Source organism: Rousettus aegyptiacus, unplaced genomic scaffold (assembly GCF_014176215.1).
Source record: "Rousettus aegyptiacus isolate mRouAeg1 unplaced genomic scaffold, mRouAeg1.p scaffold_m13_p_2, whole genome shotgun sequence".
Classification (NCBI taxonomy): Eukaryota; Metazoa; Chordata; class Mammalia; order Chiroptera; family Pteropodidae; genus Rousettus; species Rousettus aegyptiacus.
Genome location: NW_023416295.1, coordinates 12,448,204 through 12,465,082, shown reverse-complemented (window position 1 = coordinate 12,465,082; position 16,879 = coordinate 12,448,204).

Genomic DNA, 16,879 nt, shown 5'->3' with positions numbered 1-16,879 from the left:
TCAGAAAACCAAGTCTTGGAGAAGAGCACACGCAAAGTAGGAATTTATAACTGTAATCTCAATTAATTTTTTTTCATACTCGAGGAATGAGTAAGGGCCTAAAGTGTTCTCAAAGTTTAAGACAGAGATAGAAAGTGGAAGATGGAAAGTCAGTTCTTTCTACAGTTGCAGAAAAGAAAATGGATAAATGAAATGGAAGATCCAGAAAAAAGAAGGTGGTTAAAGAAATAGAAAAATTCCATAACAGAGAGTCAATTTTTAAGTTTGATTCCCATATTTTATCAGATGTTTTTGTCTCTATTTCTTCTCAGGAAATCTGTGCAGAAACAAAGCCAGGACGTCAGGACTGGCCTCCGTATTTATGTCATCTTGTCGTCCCTTGCTACTTAAAATTATGGTTCAGCAAACCAGCCACATGAGCATGGCCTGGGAGCTTGGTATAAATGCAGAGTCGTAGGCCACACCCGAGACCTACTGAATGCAACAAGATCACCATGTATGTTTATTAACCTGAACAGTACTAATCGAGGCTTTCCTCATCTTCCTCTTTCAAGCAGAGAGACGCTCTGTAAGGGACATTAGTTCTGCATCCTGTTTTGTCCCATCCTGGATGCCAGCAGTGAAAGTGTAGCTGGCTAAAAGGAGAATTCTTTCCAAGTTATTTCATCCTGAAGCTCAATTAAAAATCCTATATCCCTAGGACGCAAAGAATGAAACTCTTGGCAATTTAGCAGACTAGTGGGGGAATATCTTAAATCATCTTTCTATCAGCGATGTAAAACCATGCCGGCATCACCTACTTCTACTTAGGCATGAACCCACATCGTGGTCTCCATCCTCTCTTACAGCACAATATGAAGAACACATTCAGGAGTCATGAAACCTGCACGCTAGGACCAGCTCAGCTGCTGTACATTTCAAAGTCCTGGGTTGTGCCATCAACCTGCTTAGACCTCAGTTTCTGTCTTTTAAAGACAGACCTTAAATGAGAATAGATTTTTAAAGTGTCTCCCACAGAAATTAGATCTCCCTCTCAATCTCTCTCTCTCTCTCTCTCTCTCTCTCTCTCTCTCTCTCTCTCTCTCTCTCTCTCTCTCTCTCTCTCTCTCACACACACACACACACACACACACACGTTGTCTGACACACATACTCTTTCTCATACATATGCATATGTACATGTACCACAATCGCACCTGTGCACACTCAATTTGGGGCAATTTTCTCCTTCAGAGACTCAAAATGCACTTTCATATAAAAGGTACTAAAAAGTATTACAATAAAGATATAAATTTAAGAGTTTCAGCAAGTCTTTCTTAAATTAATTTGCCCCAAAATTATCTCCACAGTCTATCTTTTTTCTTAACTTATTCTTCAATTACCATTCAGTGCCCACAGACCATACTTTGAGAAATATTGGGCTAGAATATCTCAAAGGATTCTTCCAACTCCTATATCCTATCGTTGCACCATTTTACTCTTTCATTGCAGAAGGACTCTACTGTGGTTTCAACTTGTCTATTGGTTTTCAGAGCAATTGTAATATTAACAATCATTATTTAAATGCAACTTTTCATTAGAACACAATAGATTCTATACCAGATTCTGCCCTTTGTTTCTACTTTAGATACATATGAACATACAGCAAGTCATTGACTTGGTACAAATAATTTTTATTACTCAATGACTGAAAAGGCTATTGGCATAGTAAACTTGCATTCGAAAACTTCTTTCAACTAATTTTCAAGTCCAGATTAAAAGGGATTGTGGTGTGCTTGTTCAATTATACATATTATTTTGAAATAAATGCATGGAAATGTACCCTTGTCTTGCCACACACATCCTGTGTCAGTGCACATTTAGCTTCTGTGAAATTATACATTTTTTCAAAATACTTATGACTCCCTCTTTTTTAGATCACTTCTCTATTTTTTAAAATATATAAATATCTTTTATTTTTTTTTCTCAAAAAGATGTATCTATATTTATTGCACCATACCGTTTTCATCATGGCTTCTGGGCTTTTATCTTACTTATTTCTTTCGTGACAATAACTATGACATAGTAACAAATGATAAAACACCTTGACCCATATTCTATATGTTACTCAGTATTGGTATTACCCTTTCATGGGACAATTCGTGTTGAGTTTTTTTTCCTGCACTTCACCCCACCCCCATTTTTTTTTTTTTTGGCAGATACTCACAGAAAACTTTTAAATAATCCTGTAGTGATCAACGATTAATCAAAGTATAGTTTTTCACTACAGCAGGAAAGCCAGGTAATAAAAAGTCCATATAACTTTATGGGCACCAATAACAGCTGAATTAGTCAGGACCAAATAGTGATAAGGCTAATCAGATCACTTATTTCAAAATATAAACAAGCTTCCTGAGAGGATCAAAAGTCATATCCTCCTCTTTCCCAGGTGGATTGTAGAGGGGAAGCTGGCTGTTGTGGAAAGAAGAAAGGTATAAGCGTTTTCTTTTACTTTTATTTCTATAAAAGAAAGTGAATAATAAAAGATCAATGTTCCCAAGGTGTCTGCATTTTCAAGAACCTAATTTCTATCTATCTGGAAATCTTTTATAAAATTCTGCTATCCCTCTCTCAAACCTTGTACCCCACGTGGGCCTAGATGTGCTTTTATGGTGTGTAAGGGGCAGTATTTGAAGAAAGCCAGTTGTGTGATTGCCTGTTGAGCTCTTGCTTTGCACTGTGTGTGGCCGGATCAACCTTTCATCAAAAGAGCCCTTGTCACAAATCTCGGTGATTTCAATCATAAGGTGATTTTCCTTATTTTAAATATAAGTGTAAACACTGTTCTTTTGACCTTTTGAAAATAGTATGAGGGCTGGCGTGAGATAGACATGGAAATATTTGTATTAAAAAATACCAATTGAAAATATTAAATTCTAAGCCTTTGATTACATAAAACTGTTATAATCCATGGTAATTTTATTCCCATAACTCATATAATTGTCACTTCTCATGATCTAACATGCTTGCCTGTTCTGTATAATCATCTAGATTAGCTTTACAAGACATAGTTATGAAACAACAACAAAAAAATCTGATTATTGCCCATAAACATGTCTTAGTAAAAATTGATTCGATTAATTCATTCTCCCACAATTTTTTCCTCAGATTATACAAGTCTATAATGTACAAGATACATCAACTCACCTCACTAGCATTACCACTGAGTCAAGTCAGACAAGAGAATCCCTCCAGGTGCTAGAATCGTTAACTAAGGATATTAAACCCGTAAATAAGATCTTTCTGTATGTGTTTTACCAACGAAGAGAGTTTCTTATTGCCACCAATTAACACTAAGAAAATTAAACATCATTTACAAACAAGATTAAAGACATTTTTCCTTCCACACCAATTAAGAAAATCAGAAGGAAAATGTTTTGATTCATGTTCATCATATATATGTAAATATATCACATAATGGCTCGTATTTAGCAAATACGAAATACCAAAACACAAATGAAAAATATTTTGGCATCTGTCCGGCCCTAATCTGGCTAGCGAAAAGTGTGATTTGAAAGTGTTTTAGTCCTGCTGTTAAACACTTACTAATATAAATAAATTAATGACAGATTATTTTTCTCAGAATCACGGAGAACTTTTAAAACACAGTGCGAGAGAGGCCTGTTTCAGTCGCTCACACACAAAAGAAGATAGAAAAATATATATTATTGAATAGTTAGTCCAATTGAAGTCATAAATCCTGGAGATTCTTGGCAAAATGACGTTGTGTATTCATACTTTGAGACAACCCCTCCTCATTGTAAACACAATAAAAACTGGTCATAAAATTTAAATAAGATTTAAATAAGAACACTTTAAAAATTAAAATTCACAAAAGCAAGAAGAGTCATCTTCTTGGATCAGTAACAGAAAAATGAGACCAACTCACACAGTTGTAAGCAGGGAGAAGAGGGCCTTGAACCTGCTGACATCCAGGTCCAGAATCCATGTGGATGGAGACTACGTGGATGGACCCCGAGGTAATCATGCTGAGAGAAATAAGTCAGACAGAAAAAGTTGAAAATCACATGATATCACTCATATGGGGGACATAAACCTAAAAGCAACAAACAAACAGAACAAACAGAGACTCATGGACATGGACAATAGACTAGTGGTTACCAGAGGGTGGGGGTAACGGGAGGTAGATGAGGTCAAAAGGTCAAATATTTGGTGACAAATATGTGGGGTGTGTCAAGTTGCAAACCCACAGAAGGAGTGCGGGAAGAAGAGGAACCCAGGTCAGTAACTGGATCCACAGTATCCACAAAAATAACATGGCTTGGGAGCCCCAAGCCACCAAGACGAGAGTCGTATTGACTTGAGAATGAATGAGACCAGGTGCGGGCAACTATAAAAGGACCAGACAGAAATAATTAGGGAGAAAGAGAGAGAAATAACTCCCACTCAAGATGAGTATATGAATGAAAATTCCAAAGCAAATGATGCAGGTAATATTGAGAAAGACAATACGAGGTGGGTTAGGTAGGGTACCGGTACCCATCTTCCCCTACAAGAAAGCTGTTGGATCCCGCCTATGTAATCCTAGCATGTGTGCATACCCTCCGAAGAGACTTTAAATCTTAATAATTTAAAGGTATGTGTGTGTATAAATGTGTATTTGGTGTATATGACAAAAATATGAAACTATGGTAGCAAACAAAAGGACATGCTGCACTAAATTGTGATGATATTAAAATACGCATTACGAGTTTCAGAATCGCTTAAGTGTGACTCAATATAGTTTCCCAGAAGTTCAAGATAATTTGCCTTAATATATAAAGACACAATAAATATTCATCAAGTGCATTGAGAAATGTACGTGCCCTCATGTTGGCATAGCAAGATGTGGGAAAACAATGCATTAAGGGTTAGATGATTTAAACTCAGATCTTGCCAGCTGAGTGAACTTGGGTAAGTCATGTTGCCATCTATGAATCTCATTTTTTTCATCTGTAAAATTACCTGACTATGTTATCTGATCACCTCAAAGACAAGAATATAACAAGAGATTGGATTTAAAAACAAAAACAAAAAAACGAAAAAAAAAACGCAAAAACTAAAAACCTCTCTTCTCCCTCAGATCTCATATGATGAAAAAACTGATATAAAGTCCTATCAATACTTAAAAACAAAACGGAATCTTGTGGGTATACCAGAGATTTTGAAGAACTTCTGAGATGAGCAGCTGATAAGCTCATATTAATGGATAAGTGCAGCAGAGAAACCACAAACTCAAACACACTCAAGAAGAAAGAAACGCTTTTAGAAATACTACGGATAACCCACACTCAGGAAAATACATGCCAAGAGCAGGACAATAGCATTGGGCAATCATCGATGGAAGTAATTAAAGAACAGCATTTAAAATAATTGGAGAGTCTTGTCCCTCTTCTGCCTACCATGAAACAATGATGTTTTCTCTCCATTTATTGTCTTTAAAAAAAAATGAAACAATGCATTAAAGGACAGAGTCTAGAGTGGGTGCCTGTGCTAGACAGTCAAGTACAGCACAGCCTGAGGCCATTGTTGACCTTGACAGCCACAGCAGGAAAGAAAAACAGGAGGATAGAAGCTGACACCGGCATGCTCTGACACTGCTCTCTGATGTGAGGGTCTTGATATAAGAACCCCACTGAGCAGACCCTGGGAAGGTGGCCCAGGCGACTTACTAGAAGGGAGAAAGAGCCCCGTATTCAGGCGAGAACCTGCCTTTTATCCTGTGTAACAACTTCAGCCCCAATGGCTAAGGCAGGGGAGTAAAAATAAGAAAAGTAGAGCCACTAACAGTGATCAAGATGAATCAAGTACGAAGATAAAATTACAACCGCAAATAACTAGAAATAAAAGGAAACCAACTACATGATAGATAGACACAAAACTCAATAAAGAGAAAATTTGTATCTTATGAGAAAAAATTAATAGACGAAAAGAAGAGAGATCTAAGAGGTATCACAACTTTAAAACAAACAAAAAAAAATAATGTTAAATGCATTTGTTTTATAGGTTGAATAACAAATTACCACAAATTTAGGAGCTTAAATATTTATTTATTTATTTATTTATTTATTTATTTATTTATTTATTTATTTATTTATTATCTCATAATGATGGAACAGGAGTCCAGGTATGGCTTAGCTTAACTCTATGCTTAGAATCTCACAGGCTGAATTAAAAATCTTATCTGAAGCTCAGTATTCTCTTCCAAGCTCACGTAGTTACCGTTGGCAGAATTCATTTCCTTGCAGGTGTTGAACTCACGACAGTTTGCTTCTTCAAGATCAGCTAGAGTCTGACTTTTGACCCTCATTAAAGGACACATCTGATTAGGTCAGGCCCATCCAGAAAAATATTTTCATTAACTTAAAATCAATTAAGAGTCTTAACTACTTCCACAAAATCCCTTTATTTTGCTATATAACATAAAATAATCATATGCCATCGTCTTTGCCCCATTCTATTGGTTAAAAGCAAATTATAGATCTTGCCCACACTCAAGGAGAGGGGATTATATAAGAATGTGGTTCATTAGGGATTACAGAATTTTGCCTATCACTTAAAACAATATGGAAATTTTTAAACACAATCATCAAACTAAAAAATAAAAACACAGTCTGAATGATTTAAGAGGATAAACATCTGAGCAATTAATTGAGATTATCACTGAAATTTAATTGATATATATCAAAATATACAGATTATAATGAATCTAAGGAACACATATTCCAAAGTTTTCTAGTGCCTCTTCTTGGTGCATCTTAAGCATTTCCTCACTAATCACTTTTCTGATTTTTCTCACCATATGTTCGTTTTGCCAGCTGCAGAATACAAATGTTGAAAGTGGACAAACTTACCTGTTCCCAAGCTACAGTAAAGGTTTCAGTCTTTCAACATCAAATAAAGCCCTCTCTGTAGGTTTTCTATAGATATTCTTTATGAGGAATTCCTAGTTTGTTGAGTATTTTTTAAATTCATAAATGGGGAGATGTCTGCATTTATTGAGATGCTACATTTTGTTCTTTTTTTCTTGTTAATTAAATAAATTGCGCTAATTGATTTTCAAATATTAAAGCAAGCTTTCATTTTTCGGATAAATCCACTTGGTATTACTACCTATTCTTATTATATATTGTTGCATTTGATTTGTTTTCTAAGAGGTATTAGGCTACACTTTTATTGTAACATCTTTGTCCGGCTTTTGGTAATAGAGTTTTGCTGCTCTAATAAAATTAAATAAGAATATTTTCTTCCTTTATTTTCTGAGAAAAAAGTTAATGTAGACTTTGTATTCTTCCTTACTTAAAGGTTTCAGTTCACCGAATCAGAGGGATTTATTTGTGGAAAGGCTTTGAATTATAAATTCAATTTCTTTAGCAGATAGAGTTAGTCTGATTTTCTACTCTTTTTCTGTGTGTCAGTATTGTGAATTTGAGTCTCTCAAGGATATGTCTATTTCATCTACATAGACAAATTATACTGAATAACACTGTTCATAATATTCCCTTGTGATCTTTTACTATCTTAAAAATTTGTGCTCATACCTCTACTATTCTTAATAATGATCAGTTCAGTTAAGGGTTTATCAATTTTATTGAGATATTCAAAAATTCAGCTGCTGATTTTGTTGATTTATTGATCTCTAGTCTTACCTTCATTCTTTCACTTATTCTATTTACTTTGGGTCAATTTGTTTTGGGTGGGGACTGATTGATAAAGAGCAAGGCGATGGAAAAGGTCTATATATTGGCAGGAGTATGGATACATGAGAATATGCATTTGTCAAAACTCATCAAATTGTACATTTAATTGAACACTTTTTGTACTCCACTGTATACAAATCATGCCCCTCAAAACTGTAAACAAACATAAACTCTAATTGGTGAGTTTGTGTTTTGCAGTAATAGTATCAGTTCTGAAACTGCTTTCCATGTATTCCAGACTTGAGCAAATGAGTATTTATATTAAAGATAATATGAGCTGAATTTCTTACTTTTGATGAAGGGAGCAACAAATATAAAAAATGACAAGATCCTGTGATGTTTGTTTGGAACTGGAGACACACATCTTTAACTTACTCTCAAATATTTCCAAAAAATAGTATAAAACATATGTGTGTATCTGTGTGTCTATGAAGAGAGAAAGAAGAGACTAAGAGAGAATAAGAAAGCAAAATAAGCAAAATATATAAACAAATGGTAACATATGAGAGTTCCTTGTTCCTTTCTTACAATTTTTGCCTGAAATTCTGCTACCATAAAAATTTTCTTAATTACAAAATAATAATAATAATAATAATAACCTCTTCTACGCATATAAATGTTGATCTATTTTATCATTTCCTAACTGAGGGGTGCTCTATTAGCTTGAGAAGGATAATGAGGATGGCTCTGAGCTGTGCCCTAGGTAGGCCCGGCAGATACCCATCACAGAAAGGTACAAAACAGAGGCACAAGGCACATTCTCTGTAAGAACATCATTGAGATGTGTTTGTTCTCAAGGGACCCAAAATAGAAAAACCTCTTTCTTTTTAAGAACACTTGCTAAAGGGAAAACAAAACACATCAAAGGTTGGCACAATGGTGCCAGAAGCCACCTTTAGAACAACTTCTATAACCTTTCTAGTAATTTCCATGTTCTGGACAAAAAATTGTCTGTAATTTTCAGTCCTGAAAACAAACTGTCCTTTTTCTAAGAACTATGTGACATGCTCGTTTCCACTTTTTCCTTTTCCTAATTTTGGAACAAAGAAAGCTGTTATTAGGTTGTCTTTTGGCATTTATCTTATGAAAACCCCTGCCGAGGCCATTCTTGAAAATTGAAATAAAAGAAATTTTGTATATTGTTTTTCATCGCCCTGCCTTTATTTTATTTATTTATTTATTTTGGTTTGTGCATGTAAAGGTAAACACTTCAAATTACCAAGATATAATTAAATTCCTTTCAAGGTCTGATAAAGTCTCGATAACAGCACATCATTAAAGGATCTGTTTAAGGCTGCTATCTCAATTTAACTTTATATTTGAGTATTTATCTATGTATTCCAAATTCTATCATGCTAAAAAATACACTTTTCTTTGGTTCTGACCAGGTAGAGACAAGCTGTTTTTATGCCACATCTGACACTCAGGATTCTTCGGAAACCTTTTTAGCACAACTGCCACTTTGATAACGTTGAACACAGCCTCTAGGCCAAACATTCTCTCTTTTTTTAATTATATAGATTTCTATTGAGGGAATAGATTTTTGTTTCTATGAAAAAAAAAAAGAAACATATAGAAAGTATGAATATTACTTCAGAGGTTAGCCTATTTTGTTTCTAATAGGCCATGTTGGGGTACTACCAGATGTTAGCATATTTTTAATTCAAATCATCAGGTTCAATTACATCACCAGGAAGGGCTGTTGTGTTCTTCCTGTATTTGAGCTATTAATAAAATATGTTTTTAATTTTCAAAATTGCTTGGCTTTGGAATGGGCCATTACTCTGGGGAGTTGGAAATACAGGAAGGCAAGCAACATACTTGGACCACTGAGGTTTTTCTAAGACACACACTAAAATAAATTTTTATAACCATTTCTCCTTTGATACTTTACCTTATGCTGTCTGATATAACACTGACTTAAATTCACTCATTAGCACACTGATGATGGCATTTTCATTAGAGCACGCATGTCTGGTTAACGAACACGACACTATTTTAAATCACCGTAAGACAAAGAGAATACACGCACATGCATATGTCTCTTTGCGTGTACATGTTTTTTTCTACAATCCAAAATCTTTCTACTTCTGACTTGAAATCCAGGGAATAACCCTGTGGGAAGCATTCGCCCAAACCTGTGCACACACGTTCTGGCTGTGAAGTAGTGGGGACATGGAAACCATTTTCCTGACACAAAACATGGCTGAGTTAAGTCACATCTAGGCACAGGTTTCTGTGCTCTTCCACAGCCAGAGTAGTTCAGAGTGAAAGTATGTCCCTAGTGTTCTACTTCTTAAATTCAAGTGACCTTAGGGGCCAAAGGGAAAGAGAAACTAAGTGTTTCGGTATTAAAAGAGATAATTCTGGAAGATCATTGTTATTTAAATTATTTTTAAATGTACATATTGTTATTATTAGAGTACCATTTTATTTTACTGCTTTTTTTGTTTGTTTGTTTAACGAATGTAAAGATTGTATTTCACATTAAGAAAAGCAGAAAGCAATTTTACTAAAGTTTTTATTTATTTATTTTTACATGAGGCAACCCTTGATTGACCTCACAGATTGCAAGGACCTTGTCAGCTCACAATCCTTTACTTTTTATTTTTTATGCCTACAGCACCTCGTCTCCCTAGGTGGTCTCCCATCCAAGTACTAACCAAGCCCGAGCCTGGTTAGCTTCCGAGATCATACGGGATGGGGCTTATTCAGGGTAGCATGGCTGTATATAATTTTACTGAAGTTTTAAATGAAAGGCAGTATATATAAAAAAATAAATAAAAACTGCATGGAACAAACCTCTAAGGCAGAGATGGCAAATAGGTGTTCTAATGAATTCCAAATTTAATCAATTGGTAGTGACTATATGAAACACGGATTGCGAAGGAGTATGAAGTGGTGTCCAGGCTTCATGAGAATGAGAGTTGTTCTTCATTAATGATGTCTGCTCTGGGCACAACACTGTAAGGCGGCAGGACTTCTTTTATTTATTTACCAAGGCCATGAATGGTCAGTTTTTGTCAGTTCTTCTCAAGCACCCTCGATATTTTAAATACACATTCAAAAACGAGCCTTACAAAGAAATAGTTACAGATATTATAAGAAAGGAGCATGAATTTATGAAAATAAGATAAGTCCCAACTGCCATGCCCACTACAGAAACATGGCAGATTTGGCCAGGGGCCTTTAATTCACCAACTGAAAAAGGAAAGCTTACATACAAAATTCATAGTCCCTAAAATGAAAATAGGAGTTTTTTCAGGTAGCCTATACACAGTCTTACCATGAAGATTGGCCAAGGATTTTACTCTAAAGTCATAAAGGTGAGAGAATGCCATATAGTCAAGACCATCCTTAACAAAAAAATGATGAAAGTAAATAACTGGCCTGTTTTGATAACGGTTCTCCATGTAAGCTGATAGCATGCCAGCAAAATAGAATTCAAGAACAGCAAACTTAAGGTGGTCAAAGATACAAATTTTTAGTTGTAAGATTAATAAGCACTAAGTACATAATGTATAACATGATATAGTTAACACTGCAATATGATATGTATGAAAGTTGTTGTTATGAATAAAGATCCTAAGAATCTATGACAAATAAAAAAAAATTTTTTTGGTATCTATATGACATAATAAGCATTACCTAAACTTACTGTAGTAATAATTTTATGATATATGTAAGTCAAATCATTGTGTTATATACCTTAAATTTAAACACTGCTGTATGTGAAGTATATCTCAGTAAGATGGGAAAAAGGAAAATGAACAGTAATTTGGCAGAACACCAATCAAATGTACTCTTTACTGATCTCGTTAACGTTTATTTTTTATTTCTGAGTCAAGAAATCTTTTAAAGTTGATTTCCCCCCAGTCTTTAGATAAATACTGTGACTACAAGCTTAAGACTGTTCACTAGTAAGTATGTAGAATGCATCTATTTTTCATTGCCAGGAGTGAATAGTTCTGCATAGACTGGAAGACGATCTGATTGATTAAAAGGTCAATCTTCCTATGGCAATTGAAGAACCTAACACAGACAAGTGTCTGGATGAAAGACCAACATTTCTTCAAGCCCAGGGTTGCAATTAAGAGGCTAGCATCTTGTCTTCTCTCTAGGAGGAGCTAAAACATTCGACCTCTACCTTCTTTGTAAAACACAGAAGTGTATAATATATGAATTAGTACACGATTCCAATTATTTTATGTTATTTTATTATTTTATTTTATTTTATTTTTGGTTTGCTCCTAAATTCAATGTAACTTGAATTATAGAAACAATGGAATACAATAATTTGGTGCTACAAAGATGTATTATTTAGAAGCCTACTCACACAAAGAGTCATCTAATCAAGTTAGTTAACTAAAGCATACATAAATCTAGCGAGCTTCTCTTCCTAGCGTAGAGCTCTTGAATTTGAGTTTATAAATCCTAATAGGCCAATTAGTTTAGCTGGTTAGAGCATGGTGCTAATGATGCAAAGGTCAGGGGGTTGGTCTTCTAGGAGTTGGTGAGCTTTAAATACGATACGATACGATACAATACGATACGATACGATACGATACGATACGATACAATACAATACAATACAATACAATACAATACAATACAATACAATACAATATAATACAGCAAAATTAAATCATTTTCATAGCCAGAGCTTGGACTTTTAACCACAATTATCCACCTCACAATGACCTATCCTTATTCCCAACTGAGACCAGGTAGGAGCATGTGGATAGCTCAGAGCCACCTTCCACTACCACAGGGTTACAAAGGCTACATAATCTACTGATGATAAGCTAACCCTAGAAAGAAGAAATTTCTATAATTTTTGTCTTTTAGTCAAATTAGCTATGCTATTTCCATACCAAATATATATTGTTTTTTTTTTTAAGTCGATTTTGACTCAGTTCAAAAGGGTAACGAAATCTAGATGTAAGAAGACGGAGATTAACTTTTATTGAGCATCTATTATGTCAGACACCTGTGGATACCTTATGTACATTATGTTATTTAATCATCACATCTACTCTTCTGAGACTGTTGGTATATATTCAAGTGTATACTTGCAACTCCAAAACTAGTTTTTCTGTATTAGAGCCAGACAGACTTGAGTCTTTAATCTCTTAATTGCTAGTTGGTTAAGTTATATGAGTATTTCAACTTCTCAAAATCTGATTTCCTTGTAACTAAATTGAAATATTAACAATACCTTCTTCACAGAAGGAATGTTAAAATTAAATGTCATAATATATATGAAGTACCTAACACAATCCCTGGGACATGGCAGTATTCTAGGGAAAAAGAAGGGAGAACAGAGAGAAATGGGGGGGGGGGGAAGATGGAGACAAATGGAGGGAGAGAGAGAGAGAGAGAGAGAGAGAGAGAGAGAAGAACCAAGTAAATCAATTACTACAAGACTATTTTTTTTATATCCCTGTACTTTGAGAAACAATAACATTCTAATAAAAATGATCATGTCTAAAATGTCTAAATTACAAAGGTTGGGAAACCATTTTCCTTAAAGGACCAGAGAGTAAATATTTGGATCCTTGCAGGCCTTATGGTTTCCTTCACAATGACTCAACTCTGCCATTGGGATGAGAAAGTTGCTGCAGACAATTCAAAAACAAATAGGCGTGGTTGTGCTTCAATAAAACTTTATTTACTGAAAGAGGCAGCAGGCCAGATTTCTCCCACAGGCCACAGTTTTGTCAAACCCTGGTGGGTTTTTTTTTTTTTTTTTTTTGATGCTACTTAGTTACAAATTAATAGCCTATTAAAAATAACTTCAAAGTCAGACTTTTAAATTCTGAATTATTTCTAATTTTGCATTACTTTCAACAATTTTCTATTGCTGTCTTTCAAAGCTTTTGTTCAGCTAATGTAAAGATCAGCTAAATTTGGCCATAATTACAATGTTGTTGGAAATGAACAAAGAAATAAGGAACAATAGATAAGTTTAAAAGCATTTACCAAGGGGGAAAAAATCTCAGCATGTGTCCCTTTCCTATTTCTCAGGTTATTAGGAATTAACACATCGACATGATAGACATGTGGGATTTTTACATCGGGCACCTCAGAATGCAGTCAGGGTTTATCTCATACCTGAAAGTATGCAATGCTTATTTACAGACTATAGAACTCTCTGGACTTTTCTTGTCTCCTGGATATTATGAGGTCCAGGCCTTAATACCTGTCCTCTGCGGAAGAAAATTCGCAGTACTGTTGGCAAGACAGAAATGGCTTTTTAATAATGACTTAAGAAATGAGACTTAGAGAACAATAAGAGAAAATAAATTGCACAAAATTATGTTTATGTATTATTATAACTCTGGTTTATAACCACTACTATCCTGATTACATATAAATTTTCTTTACAGAAGAAGATTGCTTATCTAATACTCTCTCTTTTTTTTTTTTTTTTTGGACCGAACCTAAAAGATGAAGTCTCACAAAGGATAAGTAGTCACCTATTAAATAGTATATTTTTAATTTCAATAAATTCCAACATTATTTACCTTAGCTGGTATAAAGCAACTTACATCAATCAGAAAAAATGGAGGATGCTTCATTAAAAGGGAGAACAATTGAGCAGGAGAAAAGGAATATCATGAGGATTTTGTCAATGATTTTATAAGATACATCAAAATAGAATCATTTTATTTGGTTTCATTGATTTCAGTCTGGTCAGTCTCTTATAATAAAAACACTTTACTCCTATCAGCTTGCTGACTGACTATTCAGTGATCTTTATTTGTTATTATTTTCTTTTGCCATAAAAGTCTAGGATACTCATAGCATAGAAGAATTTTGAAAAAATTATATTATAAAAGAATTGAATTAAAGGAGAATAATTTGTCTTCTTTACTTGGCCTGTTCTAAATGAGCCACAAGATTCATGAAAGGAAACCTTTTCCATTTCTCTCTATAAATCACTTTGCTGATATTTCCCCAAAATTCAGGTGCAAATTTTATTATGAGCTATCTGCTCAAAATAATGCCACGTTTTTATCACTGAAATACCTGTTCCTTTATGCCAATGATTAGAAATAAGTGGGAATGAGACTAGCTCTTCTGCACTGTTCCTTCTCTGCTTTTCCCCTACCTCTAACTTGTGTTTGAGAAATGTTAGGTTATTTCTCCCTACTTGTGACACCTTGAATTTCTTAACATTCCTGAAAAATAATAGCTTTAAATAATACAAGACCAGTTGTACAGAAAATGGCTAAACAATTAAATATTCATGACAGGAGTAATTTCTGGAGAGGCTATTCATTCATTGTATCCGAATATACATATCCTGCCTCCCCATACCCAGGAGCATAATATGGACATTTCATTCATCAGATTCCATAATGAAGGCTAAGAGGAGTTTCTTTAGTTTCTAGCTCCAAAACATCAGCATTTGCACGGATCCAATTGCGCTGAAAATCTGGTGTGACCCATATGAAATTTTACCATTTCATGTGCATTGTAAATATTTGTGGCATTTAAATGCTTTAGCAATTTTTGCTTATAGATGATTTACTTAAAATAAAATAATTAAATTTGTTTGGCATTGTTAATACACAACCAAGAAATATAAATGTTCAAAAATATTGAACTGCCTTGCATGCCTCTTCATCTCCAGCGTAAAGGCAGAGATAGTACTTGAGTCAGTGGACATTTACAGGAAGGTGGCTCCACCCCAGCAAGCTAGTATTGTTCCAAATTTTCAGTAATGTGGGTGGCAACTAAAATAGGCCTAAGATTTGAAAGAAGTTTGACTGTACCTAATGGAAATCAGACCCCAGGACAATAAGAATTCTGACAATTAGTATTGACACCACACTTGGTTGAAGACATTGCACGTAGTAGTTTTGGCTAGAATATTAATATGAGTAAGAAGCATTGATGAAAACCAGTATAATTATGCAATGTGCCTAAGCCAGTAAGGTCATATTGTTTTTATTATAAGCGTACCAAAACATGATGATTGACATTTATATTTGTTTTCTTTTCAAAATCCACCCTTTAGTTTATCCAAACCTTAACAACCTGGTAGGCTTAACGTTAGTATTTCTACTTAATCCAAAAGGAAACTTGCCCGAGATGATTCATAACCACCTCTGCTTGTTCAAAATGGATAGTGATAGAATTCATACTTGAACCATTAGATTTTCTAAATTTAATTCAGTGTCATCAAGAGAAAAACTAGAGTGTCCTTTTCACCAGTGCCTAAAAGAGAGTAAGTCTTAATATGTCACTGGCTATTGTCTTTCAAGTAATTTTTAATATTCACCTAACATTATTACTACACAGGCAAAAACAATATACACAACCACACACACCATTTCAGAGTTCAGTTCTCAACATAGGGAAAGTGAGTTTTGAATTTTTCTTTGGCACTTTTAAACTCTAGGTCCACCAAGAATTCCGTAGAAACATACAAACAACGGAAACCAAACAGGAAACCCTCAATTTTTTTTTTCCTTTTTTATTATCAGCAGGAAATTTAGCTCAGGAAGTACAATAGAACTTTGGCCATTCAGAATCCTTAGAGAATGGATGCTTCCAGAAAGCCAAGCTTTGAAAATCCCTGAGGGCAAACTCCCTTAAGCCCTGAAACTAGGGTATTTAATTACTCTGAATTGAAACATTATAAAAATATACTGTGCATTCCCTGCATGTTAAACGGAGTAGGTTATTTCTTAATTAGTCGAAAGCATTTTAACACAAATCATTTACTTTAATACTACTTAAACGTCCATAGATTCAACCGAGGAATGTAGAACACTTTGGCAATTAATTAAATCACTCCAGTGTGTGTGTGTGTGTGTGTGTGTGTGTGTGTGTGTGTGTGTGTGTGTGTTAATTGCATTTGCCTTTGGAAGATTTTCCATCACCTTTGCAATCAACTCTTTTTCATTTTTAATAAACTCTCCCCTTTAATTTGTAATATTGAATATAGAGAACCAAGCCTGTTAAGATGGTAGTAAAGTTAGTATAAATAATCGGTAGGTGAAAACCTGAGGAGTTCTGTGGATATCTAGAAAACGGCTTTACCTCATGGACTTTGTGATATCTTGACAAAACAAAGCAAAACAAAAGTCGAGTGAATGATCTTTTACAGTCTGGACCTAATTAGTGTT